Below are 27,352 nucleotides of genomic sequence, written 5' to 3' on the forward strand. Positions count from 1 at the left end.
AGGTAAGACTAGTAGTGTTGGTGATGAGTTAGTGTTTTATGGGGATGTGTATTTGAATACGTTGAAGGAGTTATTTATCTTGCAACACTTGTGACATGCTGACAATGGTATTTCCCTGGGAGGGAGAAACCAATACAAAATTTCTCTACGTCACAGTGAGCCGAGATTTTGCTGTCACGAACTGTCACTGTGAGCCCGGATCTTAAACAATGGACAAACATTATAAAAGCGCGTAATTAGTCTAAGCATGTTTTTGCATTCCATCAAAAGTAGCAAAAATCGAATTAGAATCAATTCATGCACATTCAAAAGTAACGTCACGAGAGCACCGTTTATTCTAATTAAATGTAACGTATTGAAATGAGGCTCTTTTTACTGTTTTCATCAAAGCTGAAAATTGAACGCATAGAAAACTGCGGCCCTTTTTCAATGTTTGTCCAGAAAGATCGAAGGTACACAACAAATGAAAACTAGCGATTTTCACTAAGCCTGTCTTGATTGTCGTTGGCAAACTGCAATTATCTTGCAATTTGGAAAACAATTGTATCAAATTTCGTGTGTAGTGTCGGTGCCTCCCTCCCAGGTATTTCCCGTAAGTGAAAAGACATGTTGCGGCTATTATCACATCCTAGGGTCAGACGGGGCAAGATAAACACTCTAAGGATGAGCTCGATTTAATTCCATGAACATTCTTATTTTGGCAAAAAAAATCCTTACACACTAAACTCATTTTACCGGAATCCGTGAATTTCAACAGCTGAACAGTTCGGTAGAGTAAAACACCGTAATTCCGTCGAAATTTTATTTAAAAAAAATTTCCGGTGATTTTTCACCGAATATTGTACTTCGTTAATTAATTTTACCGAGCTGTTCAGCTGTTATCAGAAATTGTATCGGAATGCATTCACCATCATTATGCGATTTCTGAAAAAAAAAATGTGTAATGATTCATTCTTCTTCTTCTTGGCATTTACGTCCAGGGAAGTCAAGGAAATTTTCTTTACGAAAAGATCCTGGATCGACCGGGATTCGAACCCAGACACCTTTAGCATGGCTTTGCTTTGTAGCAGCGGACTCTAACCACTCCGCTAAGGAAAGCCCCAGTAGAAGTAATGATTCATAACGCAACTCAAAACAGTTGCGTAATGAAAAACAGCATATTGAACAGCATATGAGAAATTGCAAAAAAAAAAATTAGGTTTGTATATTTGACATTACAGTACTGACCCGATTCTGTCAGCTTTTGGCTACACTCGATTTTGTCAGCCTATTTAAAAATTGTCAAGAAATGGTTTTCCTCATGTTTTACCACGTCTACATTAAAATTGATGATGATGTCGTGCACGCATGAGCGTAGCCAGAGGGGGCAATGGCAATGCCTTTTATTATGGGAATTAATCTTGTGTTAGAATTCTTCGAAGATTGTCTCGTATTTATACAAAAATAACTTCATGATAGATTGGAAATCTCATGGAGTCCACCAAACCATCATTCTTTTGAAAAACTATTAACCTTAAAAAAATAATTTCATAAAATGTTCCTGAAACATACCGGGTCACTGAAGGGGTTTTTAGTCTAAATTGAAGTTTCTTCCAAACAACCTGAATGTACGTATAGCGAAATCACCTTTTGCGTTATGCGATGTATTTTATTTTATTGAAAACTTTTCTGTCATCGTTTCGATTTACTTTGTACATGTATACGGAACGAAACAAAATGCATTAACGAACTCAAAAAATATCATTTTATGCGACGAAACTCATCACTAAAACGGTTTTCGTCACCGTTTTGAGCGGGTATGATGTTATTTGTACTAGTAAACGAGTTTTAACGTTAATTCTTATGCGATTTCTGATTGTCTGGGTACTCTCTTGAATTCGACCACAAACTACACCCAAAATTCATGTAGAATTATTTTATTTTTTTAAGGAATGACTTCAATAATTATCTTCTTTTACTCCTTGTTAATGTCTTCTATTTTTCATTTTCTTCAGTATGCATAGAGGTATTCCTTAAAAATTTGCTTCTTAAAGTTTTATTGATATTGTGCCTACAATAACTTCATAAATTCTTTAAAAGATCCTTTCAAAATACGTTTTGTTGAAGCTTTCTTAGGATATTCTTGATGAAGTCTGACCTATAATTCATATTCCTCTAAACACTGTTTTAAAGATTCCTTCAGAAATTCACCCAATTTCCCTTCTGAGTTGATTTTTTGATTTCTATGCTCTATCGACGGGTTCCTACAGGAATCATCTTACGGGATTTTCAGGAATTCGACCAGTAATTGATTTTGAAGCATTTAATCATCTCATAGATATAGAAATAATTTCTGAGATGTATTCACGACTTCATGTAATGAAATTTATTAATACTTCTGCGCTAAGAACACACCAAAAATAATCCATGGAATCTAAAGAAAACTTATTGGTTTTCATACTGTTAGAAATATTCTAGGTCAGCCCTGACCAAAAAACTTGTTTCTCACTTGTTTCAAACATCTGATATCGCAGTATGTGTAAGGATATCCTCAAAACTTTGAAAATGTGATTCGGATGTTTCCTCTTCTGTCTGGCGTTACGTCCCAATTGAGACTGAACCAGTTGAGGATCTCTTTGTTAAAAGATGAAAAGATCCCAGTAAATAACTGTGAAAATTCTCATAAGAACAGGTTCTGCTGAGAAGCGGTTCTGTATCAATTATGATGTAACGCCAGAAAGGAGAGGAAACATCCGAATCACATTTCCAAAGCTTTGATGATGACCTTACAGATACTGCTATATCAGATGTTCAAAACAAGTGAGAAACAGTACCAGTAGATTCAGCAGATATTGTAAATATTGTCATAATAGTAATTTGAAATTCATAGTACAATCAATAAGCCTGGAAACAATTAATTTTTAACTTTAACGAAGATTTGTGATCAAGTAAGGTTATGTTAAAAATATTTTATTTGAATAAAATGTTAAGTTACATATATAAATTAATGCCCACAACTTCAGTATGTTCTGAAGACCCTGAGATTATCAATATTCATAGCAGTACACTCTTTGAGCCATATTTATTTATTTATTTATTTATTTGTATTTGATCCATCTGACATAAAATTTGTCTTAATGAATATAAGTAAAACTAACAAACAAAACGAGCAGCAAACATCAACATTACATGAAATGCACACTTAACTATGTCTAGTAGTATTCAGCAAATCGATTACGAAGCGTCGTCATAGTGATGTTAAAATCGAAAAGATGATAAATTTCGTTGCCATATATCTAGTTGGGTCATGCTGTCCGTATAGAGTGTTCCGACTGCCGAGACTGACAAAATTCCGTCTACGCAGATTCCGCTCCGGAGCGTAGATGCTAACATCAGCCAGAAGGGATGGCGAATCGATGTCCCCTTGAAGCAACTTGGCTACAAAAGCGGCTTGCGATACACAACGCCTGTTCTCCAAAGTATCAATCCCTAATAAACGACAGCGGTCTTCGTAAGGAGGCAGGTTACTGGGATCACGCCAAGGAAGATTTCTAAGGGCGTGGCGCAGGAATTTTCTCTGAGCAGATTCAATTCGGGTAATCCAACTGGCGTCGAACGGACACCACACTATCGCAGCAAATTCCAGAATAGAACGAACTAGAGCGCAGTAAAGAAATCTCAGACACAGCGGGTCGCTGAAACCTTCTGTTACCTTCAGAACAAAACCAATCTGTTTCTTTGCTCTCGAAATGATGTAATTGAAGTGATAGTTGAACGTGAATTCTTTGTCCAACCAAACGCCCAAATCACGGACACGTTGTACTCGTTCAATCGCTGTACCAGATAGCGTGTATTGGAAATGAATAGGGTTCCGCTTTCGGTTAAACGATATAACTTGGCATTTTTCAATGCTCAACGTCATGCAGTTTCGTGAGCACCACGCTTCGAAAAAATTCAACAATCTCTGAAGGTGATGGCAGTCATCCAAGGAGTCGACGATCATATAGACTTTTGTATCATCGGCGTAGAACAGCCTGGTCCCGGGCGGCTTCATGGATAGGAATGAGAAAGTTTCAAGAGAATAGGGTCCTAAAATGTTTAATGAAATCTTGCTTTCATTTAATATTACGAAAGAGCATGTTACTGCAACTACTTTAGCATTTTTTCCCGCTCAAGTATCGGATAAATCATATTAAAACTTTAATGTAAAAATTGGATCCATAAATGAACCTTGACACTTGAGATCATGTTTGACGTTCGCTTAGTCGACAAAAATATCACAGGGGTTAAACTTTTTAACATTGGGGTTGTTCTTTTCTGACATTTCGGAAGGGACACGGGAAACAAAATACACCCAACATTTGAGTTTAAACCAAGGGGTGTGACAAAGTTTAAAAAAAAACTTAAAAAATGTTTTTTGGGCTTAAACCATCGGAAAACATTAGAAAATTGAGTAAACATATGTTTTTGACCTAAACTTATGCGTTTGGCACTAAAATTGGGACAAGGCTTTAGGACCCTATTGGGTTAGTATAGACTGTAGTAGATTTGGTAAATCACAAGAACCTGAATTCCAGGACGATTTTAATGACTTCCCATACCCAATTTCTTTTCAAAATTGGTGGACACGTCTGGTAAGGCTTAGTAAGTGCTGTAAGCCAACAAATGTAGACATCAATCGCTAAAAAATAACTTATGAACCTGTGTTGATTATGGCAAAATTCCAGAATATTCTGGAGGCCTTAGTTTAACTTTAGGTGAATTATAAATTTTCAAAATATCCTGAGCCTCCATAACTTATTACAAATAACGGGTCTGTTCACATTTTGTATGAAAACATTTCGTTTCCAAATGATAAATGAGCTCTAAACGGAAGTTTATGTGATTTTTACCCTACCTGACCCAGAGATGTTCTGGAATAATTTTGTCCACAATACTCCGGAGCTATATCTTCCAATCACTTATGAAACTACAACTAACAGTGAAGCAATCCTCAAAATTTGATTAGAAAATATGGAGTTATACTCAAATACGAGCAATTTAAATTTTGTATGTCAGCCCCGTAGCCTACGGGTTAAAGCAGCGAACACTGAAGGGAAACGAGTTGTGGCAATTTATGTCCGAACATGGCTTTCCGGCAAAGCTGATTAGACCACGTATATGGCTTTGACACTTTATGGAGTTGACAGAAGCCAAGATTAATTGAGTATCCATCGGTTGCTTAGAACATGTCGGATTCGACAAGATGACGGCAGCACAGATTGGTGGATTAGACTGATCGTGCAATAATGTGTGCAGGTGGTGGACAAGATTTCGTCATCGTTCGTAACCTGGGGGATGCGAAATGAAAATCAACAAGCAGCCAAGCTGCAGTCAAACTAAAATTTTCTTAAAAATGATCAGAGTACATCTAGAAATGTACGGTCATGATTTCGTCACGCTAAAAATTATACAACATGTAAAATAAAGACCACAAATTGATAAGAAAAAAAATTTGCTTGGTCCAAATTATGCGTACGTTCAACTACAACTGGTCAAAATATGTTTTTAACTAACATACGGCCACAAATTTTCTGATTAAGTCTATTCATTGAGTTAATTTTCTGCCTAGGAGGGATGCATCTTCATGTGAAGTGTGTATTTTGAATGGGTTTCCTGCGAGACAAACAATGACTAGCACTCGTGGAAAAAATGGGTTAAATTTGATCAACATAAAAGTTCAAGTCGGCATCTCACAGTTCGTAGCCTTAGATGGATTAAAGCAGGGTGACGTTCTCTCTAACTTGCTGTTTAACATAACGCTCGAAGGTGCTATCAAGAGAGCCGGTGTACAGAGAAGCGGTACCATTATCACACGTTCTCATATGCTCCTTGGATTTGCGGACGACATCGACATCATCGGGATTTACCGGCAGTAGAAGAGGCATTCGTGCCTTTCAGGAAACTTCGAGGATCGAACTCACGAACACTTAACGGACACATAAGACCTCAACGAAGTATAGCAAATTAGAAACCATATAAAAACTTAACTTTCGAATGGTGAGTGAAGATTTTGAATCTGCTACATGAATAATCTTTATAAATAAAAATGGAATGGTGTTTGTATGTCACGAAGTGTGTTACGTGAGAAATGTTTTGTGAACCCCTGTACTTTGTCGGACTATTTATGTTGTGTTCTTCGGTTTTGTTTTGCACCCGTGCTGTCAAAGTAAATGAAAACAAGCAATAGCACGGATGTAAAGCACCGAAGTTGTAAGTATACAATATATTAAATGTTAGAATTAAGACTAAATATTTAATAAATTCTAGCTTTACAGCATAGGCCAAATGAAACAACTGTGTCTTTTCATTGCCTTGCTAGAAGATCGGTGTCCCTAGTTGCTGTTTTCAACAAAGTGTCTTGCGAACGGGTCAATAGATTTGAATGATTCTTTCTCCGCTTTGTTCGTCAAGGGTTCCGAAGTGTTTGTGTGAATAAAAAACTCAGGATATTCACTAGGAAAACTGGATACACGAGAGTGAATGGAACTGTCATTTTGTATGGGACGATCCATAGCGTTTTTCAGCAGCCTACTTGATGGCAAGACGAAGTTTGCCGGGACCACTAGTTTAAAATAAATAGAAATGTGTGAACTTTTCATGATTCTTATTTCGGACGCTTTCTCACTTTTGCCTCATATTCCGGATAATTTGATTCAAATTATGGACAGCTCATGAAAATCATAAATAGAAAAATTAAATCATCAATTGAAATCGACAAAGCACCAAAGAGTCTCAGGCAATTGAGCATTATAAATTTTCATAGATTACAAATGGGAAATGTTGACTAAAACGAGCCTCAATAGTAAGAACTTTTGAACGGCACAAATTGAAACATTTCGTGTGAAATGTTTTCCATACATGCTTTTTTTTACGTTGTTTTCGATACATGCTTTAAATTACGGAATTTAATGCTGTCAGTAATATGAATCAAAACAGTGCTTTTGACAATATTTAAGTTGTGATGTTGATTTTTTAGTTGAAATGTTTAGCCGTCATATTAATTTAATGTTATTCATCAGCACCTCAAATAATTTATTGAAAAACATTAATCAGAACGTCACAAATGAAGGGTGCTCATCTTGCCCCGCTTACACCTACTAGTTTACAAACGAAAAACAAAGCATCGTATGTAAAATGTTGATACTTTCGGTGGCTCTCTATGGATACGAAACATACGAAAGTATTATTCAGCAAAGAACCTGGCAGAGGTCGGTGACTTAGTGGAAGGCCAAGAAGGCTGGCTGTACGCAGTGGAAGAGGACATGGGAACCTTGAACGAGATTGACGAAAATGGAACTGTACAATACGCCCGGCAACGGACCAGGAAATTCTCTAATTATACATTCTTTCTCTTAGCATTACGTACCCACTGAGACAGATTGCTATGCAGCTTAGTGTTCTATGAGAACTTCCACACTTATTAACTGAGAGCTTTCTTTGCGAAATTTGCCATTTTCGCTTTCGTATATCGTGTTGTAGACATAATGATGATACTCTACGCCCAGGGAAGTCAAGGAAATTACAGAAAGATCCTGGACCGGTCGGAAATCAAACCCATACACCTTCAACACGGCTTTGCTTGGTCGCCACGGACTTTACCTCAAGGCTAGGGAATACCTCTAGAAATAATTTCACTTCCACCTCCTTCAGTGTTATGAAATTTGTGAATGATGAAATGAAGTGGAGTGATATTAAAATTCAATTATTTTTTGATATCACGTTCCAATCATGACTTAAAAAAAAGAAGTATAAGGAAAAATAAGCAAATGATATCTAAAAAAAATAGCTTTGAGAATTATTAAAAACAATCGGCGTTACAAATCGATGGGATATCTTTTCAGGAATTACTAGGAATTTATTCTAGAAAAACTCACGTTGAAATCTTTGGATTCCTTCCAGAAATATATGAAACAATTTCGGGGGTAGAAATCGTGGTAGAATCAATGGGAGAATAAGCGCGACAATTATGAAAATTATTCCAAGTATCAGCAGTGAACTGCTGAAAGCTTTTTTGTAGGACATTCTGGAGGAATTTCACTAAAATTTGGAAGAACATTGAAAGAATTCATGCGGATCTCCCTCGAAGAATCTGTGAAAGAGTTCCTGAAGTACTAATGGAGGTAGTGTTTTGTTTTTCTTCGGTCTTACAAGGAGGAAATCTGCAGACAGACAAAGTGTGGGTGTGCCGCACCACCGACAACCCTGGTTTTAGCCCATCTAATACGTTATGAGAGAATTTTCAAAATACTCAACAGAGTGCAACATCAGTTATAATGTAATTTTCCAAAGTCCAATAAAATAAATCGTAATTTCCAAAATTTGGGATTGGTTTTGGATATAACTAAATCAAATTTTTCATTGATATGATGTCTAATGGGACATTGTTACGAACAAGAAGAACATCAGTTTTTATTTATGTCAATTCCTTTTCTCTCTAACGTTACGTCTCCACTGGGACAAAGCCTGCATCTCAGCTAAGTGTTCTTACGAGTACTCCCACAGTTATTATATGAGAGCTTTTTTGCCATGATCATTTTTGTATTTGTATATCGTGTGTAAAACACGGAGATATTGTATATCCTAAAAAGTCGGAGAAATTTCCCTTTTTAAGATTCAAATTCACCTTATTTTATTTTGCAGAAAAGCTGCGCTTTTATCACTTCTGCTATCTGGGCCCTAGGGCAGTAGACCCACCCCTTGATAACAATGCAAAGGCAAATCTACTACAAACTTTTTGACCAAAATGCTCGTTACTTTTGGTATGTTCTGTTTGTTCCACAAACACACGTCACAAACCTCACAGCAACTGATGACGCATACCATCACTGCATGCATCAGCCAAACCATCTCTATAGTTCTCTGTATATTGCCAAACAGATCACACGAAGGCAGCGTGCTTCCACACAACACAGCGGGCTGCACCGTAGAGGTAGTAGGTACATCTCTCTAGCTTTGGGCGGCTGGTCTGGTCAAGTTCGAGTTCGTGTGAGACCGAGGAAACGAGCGGGAATATAACAAAACAGAAGAACCCTCCGCATGCACACCGTTCAGTGTTCAGAGGGGGTTCACATTCAGACGGAACGTGATAGCGAGAAATCGTCGGGTGAGAACGTGGTGAGCAATGTCGTGAGTGTGAAGACCATCAGAAAACAACAGCCGAACGGAACGGAACCATGGCGTTTCGGAGAAATGCGCCAGGCATCGAACCGAAGAGAAGCGACGTTATGTGATTTTGGACAGCGTTTGGAAAATTTCCATTTCTGGCCTATGAGAGATGGACGTAATGTAACGTTCGGGGTCTGGTCGAATTTGGAGTTGAGCTGTTTAGGTAGTTCAACGTATAAAGAGGCATGACTCGACGGGGGTGGGCAGAACCGAGAGAATGATGTACAAGGCGAGGTTGTGACGGAAAAAAGAGTACCGTTCGTTGCTGGATGAAAACAGCAGATGAAAGCAACACAAAATACTGGCCTTTGCACTTCATCTCACTTGGGATGCGAATGGATTAAAAATAAACAAAAATCGCATTCGATATGCTGACTCCTCGGTAAGATGGAGGAAGGTATGGTTTATATGTGCGTCATTTCCTTTCAATATAATAGTATAGTAACAATAATAGAATATGTGATAACAACATGCGAATAAGTCAATCGAATGCATGAGCAGAAACGTGTTAATTCAAGAATAGACGCAAAGCTATTTATGTAGGGTGCTATTTGGTTCAATAGGTTTCGTTGGCGACGCACAATTAATCTATCCACAGATGGTAAATTTGTGGTTTAGATACATAACAAGTTTTGTTGTCCTAAATACTCAAGCCCTTTCGTGATGAAAGATTTTTCCTCTTTGTGATCAAATTTCGCTTGCTAAGCGGTAATGCTACAGCATGAATTGCACTCTTCTTGATGTATTAATGTAACTCATCAGCAAGTGAGAATTGAAGTTGGTTAGTTTATCTATGTTTGACTAACTTTTCGCCCTTCACGAGTTTGCCACTATGGAAAATTGAAGACGGAGAGAAAGTGCACTATGAAAACTTCATATATTTTTTATATGTGTCACACATTAAAACTATTCAAATAAGTTTCAACGTGAATGAATAAAAAAGTGTGAATCCACACAGCTAAAATATATATAGTGTCATAGATAACCCGGATATGTAAAATAAACTCCGGTATATGGCGAATCGATTTAGGAAGAATATATGATCGCAAGCGCAGTTTATATCCATATTTGAGGGGATCAGGCATTTTGGGGTATAATGGTCGATGCCAAAGATCAGCTTCAGCAGTCACGTTGAATATGCCTGTGAAAAGGCATCTATGTCTATAGCGGCGCCCTCGAGGATGATGGCCATCAATTCTGCTGTAAGTGCCAGCAAACTTGAGCTCCTGGCAGGCGTGGCGCTATCCATATAGATATTTGGAGGACCAATCGTGTGATAAGCGCTTAGGACGAGCAGAAAACTTAAGCGATTTGAAAGTAAGTAGATATAGGGTGATATTGCTGTTACTTTCACACGTTACAACACCGCCTCCTGTCAAAATTGCATTCATAAAACAAGCGATCAGTTGTTCAAAAACGTCTCGTAAATGGACTATTGATATTTTGACTGATGTACAATAATATAATGCAAAAAAATAAAATACTGAAATCAGCTATTTTTTCACTACTCATTTGTAATGAACATTCACAAATTGCTATTCGTAGAACAGGTACACGCGTCTGTTACTAGGTAATGACATATTTTTCAGAATAAGATGCTATGTCGATTAGATCAATCTAATAGTAATTATTATTTTTATAATATTATTATTATTTTTATATAAATTATTTTGATAGTGAAACTGTCTAAATAAAAATCCTCAAAACGTGTCTTTCACACGCTGTTCTTGGATTACCATAGAATAGGCTGACTGTACATGTCAATGGTTGCTACTCTTGCTACTCCGTGATTGATCGGAACCAGTGCTGTAAACATTCGAGATTCTGAGCGACGTTCGTTTAGATGCAACGGTCAGCAGTCATTTTCTTTTTCTGCTTTCATGCGCTACCGTCACCTCTCACACACAGTACGAACGGTAGAAGGAAATTGAGAATCGCAAACAAACTGTCATATGAATGTCGTTTGACACGATGACATTTGTATAAATCATAAGTTTCGAGTGGTTACAGTCCGCGGCTACAAAGCAAAGCGATGCTGAAGGTGTCTGGGTTTTTGATTCCCGGTTGGTCCAGGATCTTTGCATAATGGCAAAATTGGCAAAGAAAGCTCTCAGTTAAAAACTGTGGAAGTTCTCATAAGAACACAATCTGAGAAGCAGACTCTGTCCCAGTGAGGCCGTAATGTCAAGAAGAGGATTATATAACAATTACCACCGAAAATGTGGTGGAAAATATGAAATTGGTGCAATCCTATATTAAAAAAATGAAGGGATAACCCAGACAACCAGAAGTCGCATAACAGTTTACGGAAAAAGTTGTTTATTCATACACACTGTATCACACCCGCACTGCATGGTGGATGAAATCGTTTGATCGATGAGTTTTCTCGCATAAAACGTTATTTTATAAGTTCATATGTACATTTGATTTCGTCCCGTATACTCGTACATAACAAGTCAGATCAATCCGTAGCAGCTGTCAAATAATCTTTGTTATCACAAATTAAGTCGCATAAGAGTACCTACTAATTCGCAAGAAAATCAACACACTCGCATTCGATGTTATGTTTCATCATATAAAATATGCACGTATATCGCCTCCACTTTTGTACGCATAAGGCCTTTTCGCGACATCTTATACGTGAAACTTTGCACATAGAAGCATCGCATAACGCAAAAGGTGATTTCGTTATACGTACATTCTGGTTGTCTGGGAAGTCTCTATATGGACTAATCGTGAATATTTCATATTTTTTTGCTGATCAATAGAAACAAAATTAAGGGGGTCCGTAGCCTTGAGGTTAACGCATTCGCTTCAAAATCGGATGGTCATGGGTTCGATTCCCAGCCCCTCCACAAAAAACCCGTCCAGCCACCAGAAGACGCCGCACGGAGGACCGTGCTTTGGGGAGCACATCCACCCTCCGTCACTATCAGTTGGTGGCTGAGGCAAACTAACCCTCTTCGAAGGTGGCTAGCCTCAATCGACTCAGGAACACGGCAAAATTAACCACCGCAAGAGCAATGGAATATGGCTTATATGGCATTTGATTGGACTAACAGCAGAGCATTCTCCTACCTGCTCGGTGTGAGAGTACAGTTATGCTCTTATGAATAGTTGATGTGCTATCGTTTGTAAAAATCATTTGAAAAAATAAATATGCTAAAATTCCACATAGTTTCCGAATACCGTGCAAGCACCATATACTGAATATACAATCATTTAAAAATCTAGAGCATGTTTCTAATTATGGACGCTATACCCGAGCTAAGCCCAAAAAAAAAAGTCGAAAACATATTCTGTTTTCAGCATCAAGTTGGTACCATAATTTGATATCAATTTGTCGTTGAAATATTCGATATTATATTTAGTTTTCGTTCTGATATCATTTTAAATTACCGTCGATGGGGGTGACAATGGGTCTGGGGGTGAGATTGGGTCAAAACGGAAAAATATGATTTATGAAATATTTCAGTTAATAACGCTAATATTACTAAAATTTATAATTCATATGTTAAAGAACATATTATTACACATAATTAATCACAATATACATTTTTAGGAATAGTAGTTTTTGTTTAATATATCAATAAACTTGTATGTTGAAACTAGACAAAATTTACACCATTTAATTTCTCCTGTGCCAAGTTTAACGCATGTACTTTAATCTGTATTGTTATATTAGTAGAAGATTGTATGTCTTTTCAATACACTTCGCACGTATTTTCCGGAATCTATTTGATTTTTCTACAAAAATTTCATTTTTTTCGGTACGGTGTCTAAAACATTGAAAATGGGGGGGATTGGGTCAAGGAAGAACGATGGTGAATGAAATCACAAGACTACTTTTTTGTCGTTTTACGGTGCCATGTGTACTCTTGCATCATTAAGATGTGTTTATTCTTTCTAAATACAGCATCGCTGAAACATCAAACAAGTCTAGTTGAGGATTCCGTGCATTGCATAACAATGCAACGCATTTTGACAACTTCTCAAACCAGCAACTGTTTTACGTGCGCAACAACATCGTAATAATTTATCTAACGGATTTTTTTTTTAATTTTATTATTTATCAGTGTTTCCATATTATACAAACATCTCACGGAAGTACAAATGAGTTAGATCGCTGAAATACCGGGATTATGACGTCAACATGTGCCTAAAATGTATTGATCGTGGAATGTCGCTCCGAAATTTAACTATTTGCGAAGGTTTTAAATAATCACTGTTTCTGTAAACCTTTGGGGGAACTGAATAGGCTTTATGGCAATGAGGATGGGACTTTGAAGACAATTTGAGGTAAAAAAACAAGAAAATTTATGTAAACTTGACGATAAATGCTAGGCTTACATGTGTTTTCTCAAAGCTGTTCTTTTTTTTTCGCCATAATAGTTCTTTTAAGTGGGTTTATCATACTTGTGAAATATTTTAGATGTCTTTTCATCTTGTTTGCATCGTATTTCATCAATATTTCTCAGCTGTGAATGGTTTTGCAATCATATTCTCAAAAACAAGTTATTTCAGTTACAGTGACCCAATGTCACCCCCTCTATGGGGTGAGATTGGGTCATTTTTCATTCACTTGTGGTGCCGCAGTGAATAAATATTTTTCTATGATATTTTGGACAGTTGTTAATGTACCATCAAAGTACATACACGCCAAGTTTATTGGAGTTAAATTGCGAAAGTTATTCAATAAATAAATCGTACATATCCTTTTTTGACCAATTCTCACCCCCAACGACAGTAGTAAAGTTTTCATTTGATATAATTACAAATTTATTCGTGCTACATGTATAAACACTATGAGAATATAAACATGAAACATTTATTTTGTCGCAGACTCGTTTCAATATCAATTGAAAATATGTACATCTCAATGAGTTCTCAATTTGCCCTCCATGATAGCAGAAACAGTTTTCAATTTGCTGTAACTGATAGCAAAAATAGTTTTCAATTTGATTTCATGTGAACATTTATCTACTCTTAGTTTTAATATTTTAACCGTTAAAACGACAAAAATGACAGCAAACTGAGTTATCAAAATTCGCGACATCACAATATCAAAATTAGTTTTCAATATGATCTCAAGCTTTGCTCGGGTATACATCAATGGTCCTAATTATGAGCACATTGTGTTCCTTATTATGGACAGCAAACAACAAAAAACAACTTGAACATGTATTTTAGTTTTGAAATGTTACCATGAATCAAGTTACTATTTTGAATGTAAAAATGATGAATGTTCATTATATGAAACAGACCGTTCAGAATATGGTGTTGGCACGGTACATGAAATTAGAGCAGGTCACGGTGCTTAAAAAAAACTGCTGCATAAACTCCCCAGGACATGAATTCACCTCGAGCACTGAAATACGTTAGATTTTTTTTTAGAAACTGTCTATTAGGTAATTTAGACAATTTCGTTGAATAAATTGTCTATTATTTTTACAATTATTGTTAGAATTGATAACCATTTAGATAATCAAGCGATTCAATAGTTTCAGCATATCTTGGTTTATATTAATTATATTGAATTTTAAACGAAAATGTCTTACAGCAGGGGAAGGGTGGTTGAAAATATATAAAATTGTGCTTTCAATTGTCTACACAATGAAGACCCAAAGATCAGACCGCTTCTGGATGAACAAACCGACTTATTAGGGTCATCCATTAATCACGTGGACTCTTTGGGAGAAAGAGGCAATGAATGACCAAAGTCTACGTTCGACCAAAATTTCCAAATTTTGTATGGAAAAACAGTTTGCGAGGTGTTGATGGGTTATGAACTGATAAGATAAATCTGGTAGATATTATTAGCATCTGTCTTTGATTGATTCTTAATTTGCCCAATAATGAACTGACCAACAAGTGTTAAACGGTGGTCGATTAACAGCAAATAACAAAAATTCTTTTGTTTTGCTTCCATACCGGTTTCAGCGAAGCCGTTCTGTCTGACCTTCATTGGCACTGACTAAACGGAGCATCATAAGCCAGGTACCTAGGTACTCACAGTCGAAACAAACAGCTGCACTAACAAACGCACGTTTTTGATTTCCTTCTTGCGCCTATCATATACCGCTACAAGGTCGCACAGGCAAAGGAAATATGTTCGTATAGCATTCGAGTACCTCTAGGTAGGTGATTCCTACTACGGATGCTTCCATATCATAAACATGATACAACGAGGTAAAAGCCACGAGGGAAGGAAGTAAAACACAGTCGCCAACAATGCTCGATTATTCTAATCTCTTCGTCTGCATTTGCTTCGATAGTTTTCGAAACTTTGTCTAGTGTAGCTTTCGAGGAATGTAACGAATTGATCCTTCACTAACATTTCTAAAATTTGTCAAATTCAAATGTAGAATATTTAAAAACTGCGTGAATAACAGGCTTGGTAGTGACCAAGTGTTTAGACTTTATGGACTTCATGCCTGAAATAAAAAGGCTGGATTGGAACCGAGAAGGGATCGAAAAGGTGCCAGAGAAAATACTCCCAATTTTAATAATTCAACCAGACATTGGTCAGATGTTATTTCTTAGAATTTATTTGGGAATTCCCCGTGAAATTACTCTACGTATCCTTCATGTTTTTATTTCAGAAATTCAAAGCATTAAGATTTTTGTTTGGATATTACTCCGAGTATCTCTTCAGTAATTAATCCACTCATCAATTTTTCCGATATTTTTCTTTAAGAGGTATCCTCTAAGAATTCAACCACGATTTTTCCCAAGAATACCTCTTCTACCTCTTCGAGAAATTTCAATTTTCGTTCAGGAATTCTTCCCAAGATTATTCGATAAATTTCTCAAGCGGAGGATTGCTTCCCAGTTCTTCCCAGAATTAATCCTAGGATTTCTTTTAAAATTTTCGCTTAGAACTTTTAAGACATTAAAAGTTTAACAAGTAGTTTCTCAATCAATATTTTAGCAAAGTAATGCAGATTCCACCTGGGATTTCTTGGGATTTCAACACGAAATTTCTCTAAGTATACCTTTGAGAGAAACTGCAGAGCTTCTTCTAAAAATTGTCTCAGAAATTCTTCAAACAATTTTCCAAAAATCTTCCAGCCCTCAAAAAATTTGTGCAAAAAACCTTCCAGGGAATCTTTAATGAAATTTTTCCCGAAATATTGAAGATGAACTTTTAAAGTAATCTATAATAAATTCTTTGTAAAATACACGATAATCTGACAGAACTCTTTCAAGGAGCTTTGGAGGAACATCTGGACTAGACTGGCCCTTAAACAAAAAAAAAAGTTGTAAAACTCAACGGAGCTCCCCCTAGATATGTGCCTTAGGGTAAGATAATAGCTCTCTCAAAATTTCAACTCAATTGGTTGATAGAGTTTTCAATCCCGGGAGCATTTCCCGGGAAATGATTTTCTGTTTCCCGGAATTCCCAAGTTCTATTAAAAAAAAATTGACCGTTAATTTTCAAACAAAAAACCAGCGCATTTACTTTTCATAACATACTAATCAAAGACCTCACTAGATCACTAGTTGTATTTCAATGGCGATATGTTGCTTTTCGTAATCAAATAGTTGTTGATAAAATGGAAATCTTTTTTACGGCATTTTTTTAAGATTATATGCCATACAAAATATTTTTTGTTTTTTTTCCATGCATTGAATAGGCGTATACAGTTTTTATGAATGTAGCAGTCACCATTTGGTTGTTATTCTAGTGCTTGAAAGGATTGATTCAATGTTGAAAAATATTAATAGAACTTCATCCCGGTCAACCAGTCAGAGATTTTCGATAGCGATCGATATAGATTCGTTTTGAACCGCTAGCGATCGCCATCGTTGGTCAAAGATCTATAAAGAATTATGAAGACTGGTTGGTCGGGATACGATATGTTAAGAATAAGCTCTACATGAACTTTTGCTTAAGGTGAAGATGAATCGAAGCCAAAGTTCAAATTTTCAAGAGCACGGATCTGGAGAACCAAACATCCGTTTGAGCTGAAAACTTAATCGATTGATCACTAGCTGGTGGTGACCAATCGATTAGGTTTTCAGCTCAAATGGATGTTTGGTTCACCAGATCCGTGCTCTTGAAAATTTGAACTTTGGCTTCGATTCATCTTCACCTTAATGTTATAAACTTTCTTGTTTTAAAGCTCAGCGTTTAAATGAAACCAGCACATGTTTTTTTGAGAAACTGAAACATGAATGAATTACTCATAAAAAAGAGAAATATACATATAGATTTACTGGTATAAAATAATAGTCATGAACACGAATAATTTGGAAACCTTATTAGTTGCTCCACCAGCTGGCGCATTCAATTCGAAGTTTGTATGGAATACTTATTCCAAATATATTGAAAATTGAGCCTATTTCACTGTTTCTTTCCGTATACTGCCCATATTCGCATAACAGTCTCATGAATATAGGAAATCACATAGAACATGGGACTTATGCGAATATAGGCTGTATACTAAATGATCGCAGCCAATTGAGCCCAGAATGACAAATACACTAGTTGATACCCTAATGAATAATTGCTGAAGATTGTATATGGATTCAAGCTCATTTTCATTATCATTTCAGTTGTTGAAAGTTAGGCTTAGATTAGCACTCCCGTACAATCACATACACGCAGAAGAATTTCTGTATGTTAAGATAACAATCCTGTCAATTAGTTTTACTTACGCACAAATAGTTGTTTCGAAATAAAATTAACTTATGCCAATACTAAATTAACGTCAAATCAAATACACACACTTCTTTGATTGTGCTATCCACTTGTACTTATAACAATTATAATTTTGATAATTATCACTATTCGCAAACATTCACCTCCCTAGACTTCAAGTCATGCTCACAAATCTACTTACTTCTAACTTGCAAGGAATAGTGTAGGTGCTAAGATGACCACCTCTTACGCAGGAGACCACATATCAAGTTTGTCGACTCGCCCTTTGTTTTCATTTTTGCAATGTTATTTTTAGATCGATAAAGCAGCAACGAATCTTTTCAGATATGTTGATCAAGCAGAACAAAATGCTGAGTAAACATTGCAAAATATTGTAAACTCAATAAAATTCACTTTGAGTCAACTAAAATATAGTTAAATTTTGACGTTTGACGTTTGTAAATTCAATCAAAAATATAGTTATCAACAACTATATGGTATAGTTATGCTTAACAATATACTGTCAATTCAACTATATTTTTAGTTATCTCCAAATTAACCTTAAAATATAGTTAAATTGACCGGAAAAATGATTACGAACACTATATTTTGTTCTCCGTGTATATACAGGCGCCTTGGGCAGCAACTCGCCCAGCGTCATAGGTGCGCTTAGTGGCTACCATCAAGCTATATTGAAGAAATACAAAGCAGCACACCAGCTTTATCAATTTTAAACACGATATAACCCTATACAATATTGATCGCTATAGTATTAACAGGTGTTTTGACATTCTGGGTTCAATTGAACGCTGTCAACAATATTCCTTAACCAAACAGTAGATGATGTGATGTTTCCCATTCGTTTGAGCTTGAAATCCCCTATTAACTTCAATTCAATTGCGCCAGGCTCATGGAACGTCCAAATGAGCTGAAGTTTTCAGGAAGTCTAACTCTAAGGAATAATCCTGGGTGGTGCCCCGTGGAATTATACAACTTTATTTTTCTTCCATACTGTCTATTCTGGACCTATGAGAAGTCTTGGTAGATTTTCCTAAAACATTTCTGAAGAAATTATTGGAAAAATGATGGACACCGCCTATGTGGATTTTCTAAGACGATTGCTTTGAGAATATTTGAAAGATGTGCTACACATAGTACTACTGGATTACTCTGTCTAGTACATCTTTCAAATATTCCCAAACCAATCGTCTTAGAAAATCCACATAGGTTTATTAGGGTTGAAGAAATTCGTTCCTACAGCGATTTGGTCAATTATTCTTACGGCCATTTTTGTAGGAAGTTCTCTAATGATTTCTACATAATTTGCTCTAGGTATAACTAAGCATTTTCCAATGATTTCTCGAGTAATTTAATTTAGATTTTCACACCATAAAATTCTTCCGCTACTTGCAGTACTGTAGGTATCAGCGTTGGACTACTGAATAATTCCCTGTAGCGAATTCTGGAGAAATTTATCCAATCGTTCCTTAAGAAATCAGTGCCAATTCCTTAAGGAACCTTTAGAGGAATTTCAGGAGGGAGGGATTATTGGATTGCCTGTACGTGTCAATGGTTGCTACTCCTTGATGGATCGGAACTGGTAAGAATTGCATTTCGATCCAAATCAGTAAGGGATGGGAATTTTCGCTTATTTTCGAAATCAGTTGGGAAGAAAGGGAATATTAGTGTATAATGATTGTTGCTTCTAGAGACCGAGAATTCCTCTGCATCTACACGATCACCACGTGAAAGGAGTTTATTAGGAAGGAGGAAAAAGATCTGGGAGTTCTTACTTAAAACTATCTACAACATTAAAAAAAAAACCGTCGACATTCATAATGTAGAGCTTTTCAAAGGTTGTTTTTATTAATGACGAAAGAAGAAAGATATGTGTATTTCATTATCATATAAAACAGGAATATGGGTTTATGCCAACACTTGTAGTGACGAACCATCCATAATTTGTTTGAAAATTACATCAATTCAACGTTGCCACGAAAAAATGTGGTATCATAACCATGAAACGAGCTCATCAGTTGGTAATCCCTCTTAGATTGAACACGAATATTTTTTCACACTCGCACAACGCAAACCAAAAACGATTGATCTTGATTCCGTCGCACGCCTCAAAAGAGCAAGCTATAGTTTCAAAAGACCACACAATACTCCCTATCTGATAATGGGACACATAAAAGGGCCTGACTAAAAATTTCCATCAAAATCAGATGGACCCTTTCGTACATGCTTCATGCTCTTTTTTATATTTAACCATTATTTCGTTTTCTCATAATTGTTTGATACTGTTCTGGGATTATACCATCTATTTACAGTTAACTCTCCCTTACTCGATATTTCGTATCTCGATATCGAGTTAGAGAACCATGACCAATGCACGCGTTCACTCGTTGACGTTTTAGCGGTGCCGTGTTATCTATGTAACCATGGAAACCAGTGAACTCGGCACCGCTCAAACGTCAAATTAGTGAACTCGTGCATAGGTCCATGGACCGATGCATGATTTCACTAATTTGACGTTTGAGCGGTGCCGAATTCACTCGTTGCTATGGTCCTACGTAAATAGCACGGCACCGCTTAAAAGTCAAATAGTGAACTCGTGCATCGGTCCATAGTAAAAGTTGGTTTTCATGGCTAACTCGATGGTACCTTGGAACGCAGTTGTACTGCTTTTGTATTCTGTAACTCGATATCTCCCTAACTCGATGGTCCCTTCAATATTTAGAGTTGACTGTATATAATCAACAAAATTTACAAATTGCATTGGCCTCATTGGAACTATGTTTAATTAAAGGTCCAAACTGAAACCATGTTCAATCTAAGGGCCTACCTGGTTTGGAGAATCGTAAAAAAGCCAATCTGTCGATGATGTTTGAATTAACTATTCCAACGAGTTGTTGTGTTACACAGCGCAACAAAAATTATATTTTTTCGTGTCTCAAGGATCAAATTATGTGTCTCTAGTAGTTTTGGGATAGCTAAATCTGATTCCGTTTCCAGAAACGTTTTACCACGTCACAATTTTGAGCTACATGTCGCCAAAGTTGCGCAAAACTCTGGCTTCATTGATGTTACATAAATGTTATAACATACCGCGGGGCAAGTGGGTAAATGGGGTAAGTGAAATTAATTGTTATATTTTACTGAATATGTGAATTATTAACGTTTTAAACTCATGCGTAAACCTTTGAGGCCATAGGCCTATTCACATGACGTCTCAAATCAGCTGATCGAGAAGCACTTTGACATTTCTTCTATGAAAATGACAGGCTCGTGTTAGCACCGGTCCTCCACCGATGTAAACAAATGCATAGACGGATCTGTCACATGAAAAGGCCTATTGAGAACATAAGGCTATCCATGAGGACTTTTCGTGATAGGACTGACAGCTAAAAGTGTGAATGCAACCGGAATGAAAGAGTAAACAAATCATGCGAGTGTTATCGGAGCTTTACATTTTCCTTTGTAATCGAAAGTCACTCCGATCGCAGAACGTCAAAAGTACATAGTAAACAAGAAAACCAGCTGATCGCAGCTGTCTCATGGATTGCCTTATTACGATAGGTAACAGATTTTCTGAGATTTTTCAGCCATTGTTGCATAATAAAGCGAAAGATTGTTAACATGTCAACTATCATTCCGTTACAAGCTGGCAGCGTACAATTTTATTTTAATATTTTAGCAGAAAAAAAGTTGCGGAAAATAATTTTCTGTACCACTTTTAAGTTGTCCTTTCTGACAATTTTAAACTGCGATAAAGAAAGTTTTAGAATTAATTCAACATGGTCCTAAAAATAACTAAATTGAAACACCGTCAATTTTCTAATCACGTGGGGCAAGTGAAAGTTTCTCATTAGAGATTGAATTTGTGTTTTCTCTTTAGGTAGCTTTAAGTATACAAGGTTCGCAATTATCATAGAACAACAGAACGTGCTGATAATTCAAGAAACACTATACTCAAAGCGTTAAAAGCTAATATCTCGCATAACTTCTGATCTCGCCCTAAAAGCCATTGGTAACCATGTGTGTAGCTCGTTGTTTCTGAGCAATTGAATGGATTTTCATGTTATTTAACAACGCTATGGGAAAGAAAGGATCATTATCTACCTGCCTGTGATGTTGGTTTGGATGCTTATTGTTTCTTGTGCTCAGAAACAACGAGCTACACTCGTGGCTACCAATGGCTTTTAGGGCGTTATCTCAGAGTATGCGAGATATCATGGAACCTCCCTAAAAAAAGGTTGCCAAATATTACGATATTATTATGTTTACTTCGGACAGCCGATTAATAGGAAGATGTTGATTGAAATGTTCCAACATAAGAGAACGCACGGAAATCCGGAAATAATTAATAATTAATCAAATAAATTGCCATACAAGTTGGGGCCTTCCTTAGCCGATTGGTTTGAGTCCGCGGCTACAAAGCAAAGTCATGCTGAAGGTGCCTGGGTTCGATTCCCGGTCGGACCAAAATCTTTTCGTAATGCAAATTTCGTTTACTTCCCTGGGCATAGAGTATCATCAAACCTGCCACACGATATACGAATGCGAAAATGGCAATTTAGGCAAAGAAAGCTCTCAGTTAATAACCGTGGAAGTGCTGAGAAGCAAGCCCTGTTCCAGTGATGACGTAATGGCAACAAGAAGAAAAAGAAGAAATAGCTACGATTTTACTTAAAAAACGAATCAATTTTCGTTTGTTAATATTTTTATACAAAAATAGTTTGGTACAAAGCGGATACCCACAGTCAAGCCCACAGCTAATGTGGTTCTATAATTTCACACTTTTACTTCATGAACATGGTGCTCACCTTGCCCCAAGGGTGTAAACTTATAATAATCAAAACAGTATTGTAAGGAAGTATTGAGATACTATCAAATTATGAATTCAGGAAACATCGTAAGCAGGCTTTGATAAATTTGAATATAGGAACCGAAAAACAAACATTCTGTCAGTTATTGGTCTAATCTTGGATCGAATAGACGCTTCTCAATTAACTACAATGGCGTAGTTGGTAGAATTAAGGTAATGAAATTTAAATTTATAGAATAAAAATGAAAAGATATCTAAGAGAAACAGAGATCTTATGGAAAGATTCGAACAGTAATCTCCGACGGACATGGGCGGAGATGAAATTCGACGATTTCTGATGGACAAAGGCAGAAATCCGAGGAAAGATAGGTCTCCGATGGACAAAGGCGGAGAACCGAAAAATGAATTCTGACGGAAATGGGCAGAAATCCAAAACAATGAGACAAAATGTATCTATGGGTGAAAATAGAAAAATTGTTTGAGCAATGGGAGAAGTTATAAGCAAGATCATTTTTAATGACTGGAATCGTGAGAGAAAAGAGTTTGAGTTTCCTGATCGGCAGCAGTAGTATTTAAATTTTTAGCCTAATGAACCACTGAAATCATAAGTTCTAGCAACAAAATAAAGTTATAGAAGCGATCAATGCGAATTGTTTTGGATGATCGTATTATAGTCCGTATTCCTGCACAATGCTGTAGTTGATACTCGGTAAACAACGAAAAGAGTCAACCTTTAATACGACTGCTCAAAATGAAAAGGAAGGCATTCAAACGCATGCAATGGACGCTAGAAAATGATGATGCAGTTACGCACCTTCAATTGAAGCCACTGAGACGCATTAAACTTATATTTAGAATGTTCAAAGGAACCTCAAATAGAATTTCAATACACTTTGGAAGTTTATGGCCTAGAGAACGTAAAATATGGAACGAGATTTCTTTCAATATATTCACCGAAATACAATCTTACGATATCGTGAGTGCAATAGGAAGTCACATTTTTTTCATGCTAACTGAAACTATAAGTGAGGGAGTGCTGCTCCCTCGACTGCAGAAAATCCGCTGGTCCTGATCAAGTACCAAATTTATTGCTCAATTTGATGAAAGCGTTGAAAGTAATTATCGTCTGCTGTACAAATTGTCATTCATTATACCGATTACTAAGAAAGGACCAAAACCAACGTTGAAAACTATCAAGTTGTGGCTATACAGTCAGCGATACCGAAGTTATTCGAATGTTCATGAAACAGTTCAAACGAAATATTCACCTTCTTAACACTGATTTATAAAAATGGATGTCTTTTGTTTGAACACAGGCGAATTCGATCCAATTCAAACTGTTACATATCGGAAGGATTTATGCCGATTTTGTCAAAATTTTCCGTGCGATAAAATCGGTTTAAAAAGGATATATATCTGCAAACCGATTTGCTACATTTTAAGAGCTTCTGCCATGAAAACAGACAAGTGTCAATAATGTCAACAGAAGTTCAGTGTTGATCTTTAAGTGGAACAGTCAGTCTATTGTATGAAATTATCAATCTAAGCAACCAATATTAGCTGGTGTGGAGACCGTCGAAAATCTGAGAGTGACCCATATTTGTACAGGGAAGACCATTTTTTTTTGCTATTGTTAGAAGATTTGGAAGAGATCTGTTTGACCCTCATGCAATTTTGACAGTTTTCATCGGCCTTGTAAAATTCAGGCTAGTATTTGTTAGTGTGGTTTGAAGGCCGCAATATACTGGTTAGAATCAACGCTTGAACGGCGTTCAGAAGAAATTCGTGAAGTTAGATCTTCGAAATCTACCGTGGTTAGGATGTGATATGATAATATATCTGAATCTGTGTGGGTTTTTCGATTTGGACTCAATATTCATGTGATACCGAACAGCAGACACAGTACACTTTACAAAGCTTTTGGTAGGACAACATGCAATCGAAGATATTAGACGAGAAAATTCAGTGCAACTCTAACACCTCAAATTTATCTTATGAGCCTACGTTTCGATTCATACGTAAAAATGCGTGATTTCAATGGATATGACACCAAATTTGATTTTAAATAAGTTGTATTACCCTGAGCAATTGCAGTACTTAATATTTGTGTGCTATTGTTATATATTACTGTGTGCGTTTGAAACGCAAATATCAAATGCGAGAACGCCAGATGCGGTAAGATTTTTCACAAGAAAGGCGAAGTCAAAGGTTGAGTTATTGCTAAGTATCCTTTGATAACTTTGTGTAATCGCATTTAAAGCCAAGTTAGACAAGATTTGCACGTCAAATTCAAACTGCAATATCATTATATTTTTAGGATAATTTTTTTGGTAAAGGATAAATCCTATATTCCATGTAAATAAATAAATATTCGGAATAAATATGTTGCATGCATATCAAAGCAAGGAAGACAAAATAAACATTTAATTTTATTGAAAAAGAGTAGGAATATGGAAGAATGTAAGGAAGTATTGAGATACTATCAAATTATGAATTCAGGAAACATCGTAAGCAGGCTTTGATAAATTTGAATATAGGAACCGAAAAACAAACATTCTGTCAGTTATTGGTCTAATCTTGGATCGAATAGACGCTTCTCAATTAACTACAAGTATGACAGTATAACTTAGTATAATCAAAACAGTTAATGTTTTTTTTTATTTGATAATAGTTTAATAGTTTATTATTGATAAAAGTTTTGCTACACAAGATTGTGCTATAGCTATACGGCCAAAAACGTATAAATGAATTTGTTTACGCAACAAAAATATCACTTTTAAATGATCAAATCTTATATGAGAGGGTAAATTTTTGGACTACTATGTATTTTTGACAATATTTACGTGGTGTAGTTGATTTTTAGTTGAAATGTATGGCCGTCTGATCAGAACCCCAAATAATGTATTGAAAAGCTTCAATAAGAACGACTAAAATAAGGGGGTGCGCATCTTGCCCCACCTTCCTCTATTAAGTTTTCATTCTGATGCATTGAAGGGATATTGTTAATCCTGTAAAAGATGCTTAGATTACGAGCCATATTATTCTTCTAAATAATATGAGATTTATAGAATAACTAACCTGGAAAATGTACTGAAAGTACCTTACATTTTCTTCACATGCTTCTTCAAAGATTAATGGAAATATAATCTTCGATTTTGTCATTACCCTCATCGTAGAATGTGTCAACGAACCAACCGTGTTTGGCATCACTGCTCCCAAATTTCACTCCCGGTGGACATTTTTCCTCACTCGCGTGAAACGACCTAACCTACATTGTGAAGCACCAAGCCACCAAACGGACGGCAGTGAGCCGTGAGAAGCGACTCGTGAGCAGGCAGCCAAGGAGCAAAAGCCATCAGCACCATCGCGGAGAAAAGAAAAACTACGTCAAAAGGACGCAATTACGTATTACATCTTCCCCTTCGGGAGCAGCTGGATGTCCCATCATTTCCCGTCGATCCACATGTAATCCTGCGCGAAAATGACCCACATTTCCAATTGCCATTTTATATTTTACACTGATTGATCGGGTAACATTTTCGGGGGGCCTAAAATTGGAAGCCCTCCTCTGACTTGTTTATGGTGAAATTCCACACCCGCGAAGAGGATGAGGAACACTTCGTTTTCCTCGCGACAGACATTGAAGAAGCAGCAGCAGCACATTTTTGCACACACAATTTTTCGCACCATCCGGGCGCCATTTCCGGCAAACTCCACCAGTTTCACACGACCCGTCGTTGGCCACGTCCGGGGGCCGCACTTTTCTTCGATTCGGATCGAATTTTCCACGCTAAAACTCGGATAATTTTCACTTACTTTTTCAATCGTGACAAAGTCAACAAGAACGCATTCACTCACACATTACAGGCGCTCACTACTCTCTGGGTTTGTTCACATCACTCTCGAACTCGATCGCGCTGCTTGATGGACTGGTAGCCGTTTGCTTTTTGTTCGCTTTCGTCGGTTGAGCTTCGCCTCCGCTGAATTAGAATAACCCCAAAGGGATGTCTTCGAGAAATTAGTGTTAGTGAATCTAGAAGTATATCGTTCTCACTTTTCCCGAAGCGTATGATACGCAACCATGACGTCAGCTCGTTGCACCAACACTAAATTATATGAGTCATTTGGAGTACCTGTTTGTGGAAAGACTTGAGAGCATCGCGGTTTTCAGCGCGATTTTACCAAGGTTTATAAAAAAATAGGCAGATAAGCAGGCTATCGACATGGATGGATACACCCTGGGAGGGAGAAACCGATACGAAATTTCTGGAGCTCGATTTGAAAAGGTCCTAAGTAACAAAAGTAAATAATTCGTGTTTATTTCACCATTAGGTAGATTCTACTCAGCTTAATATGAGGGTAAAGTACCATTTTGATATTATATTTCTTCAAAAATACAAAAATAATTGATACTTTGACGTAATTAACAAAACCTAGGAACAGTAAAAAAAATTTATTCGTCCTATTGCGCACACGGACGAAAGTAGCTAAATCCGAAAAACGCGTTTTCGACCTTTTGTCTTATATCTTCAGGTTTACAAAATCTCCCCAGAATCAGACTCTGGTTGCGCTACTGACTAAACCATCAATTGAGATGGATGCAAACAGCAGTGCTGGTGCTGTGTCGTTTCCTACACTCAGGCAAAAATACTATGAATATTCATCATTTCCCCTTATGTTTATTAGCCACAAGA

General features: G+C 36.7%; 1 protein-coding gene across 3 annotated transcripts in view; it reads right to left on the minus strand.

The window, feature by feature from the left end:
* The window catches only part of LOC5570913 (exportin-1), a 40,514-nt gene extending 13,898 nt beyond the window's left edge, over nt 1-26,616 (minus strand). For all 3 annotated transcript variants that reach the window (XR_002500509.1, XM_021844937.1, XM_001653342.2), the window contains exon 1: nt 26,475-26,616. The gene's annotated coding sequence lies outside the window, so the exon portion shown is untranslated. The remainder of the gene's footprint in view (nt 1-26,474) is intronic.
* Between the last annotated feature and the right edge of the window lie 736 nt (nt 26,617-27,352).

This window comes from Aedes aegypti, chromosome 2, assembly GCF_002204515.2.
Source record: "Aedes aegypti strain LVP_AGWG chromosome 2, AaegL5.0 Primary Assembly, whole genome shotgun sequence".
In the NCBI taxonomy this organism is placed as follows: Eukaryota; Metazoa; Arthropoda; class Insecta; order Diptera; family Culicidae; genus Aedes; species Aedes aegypti.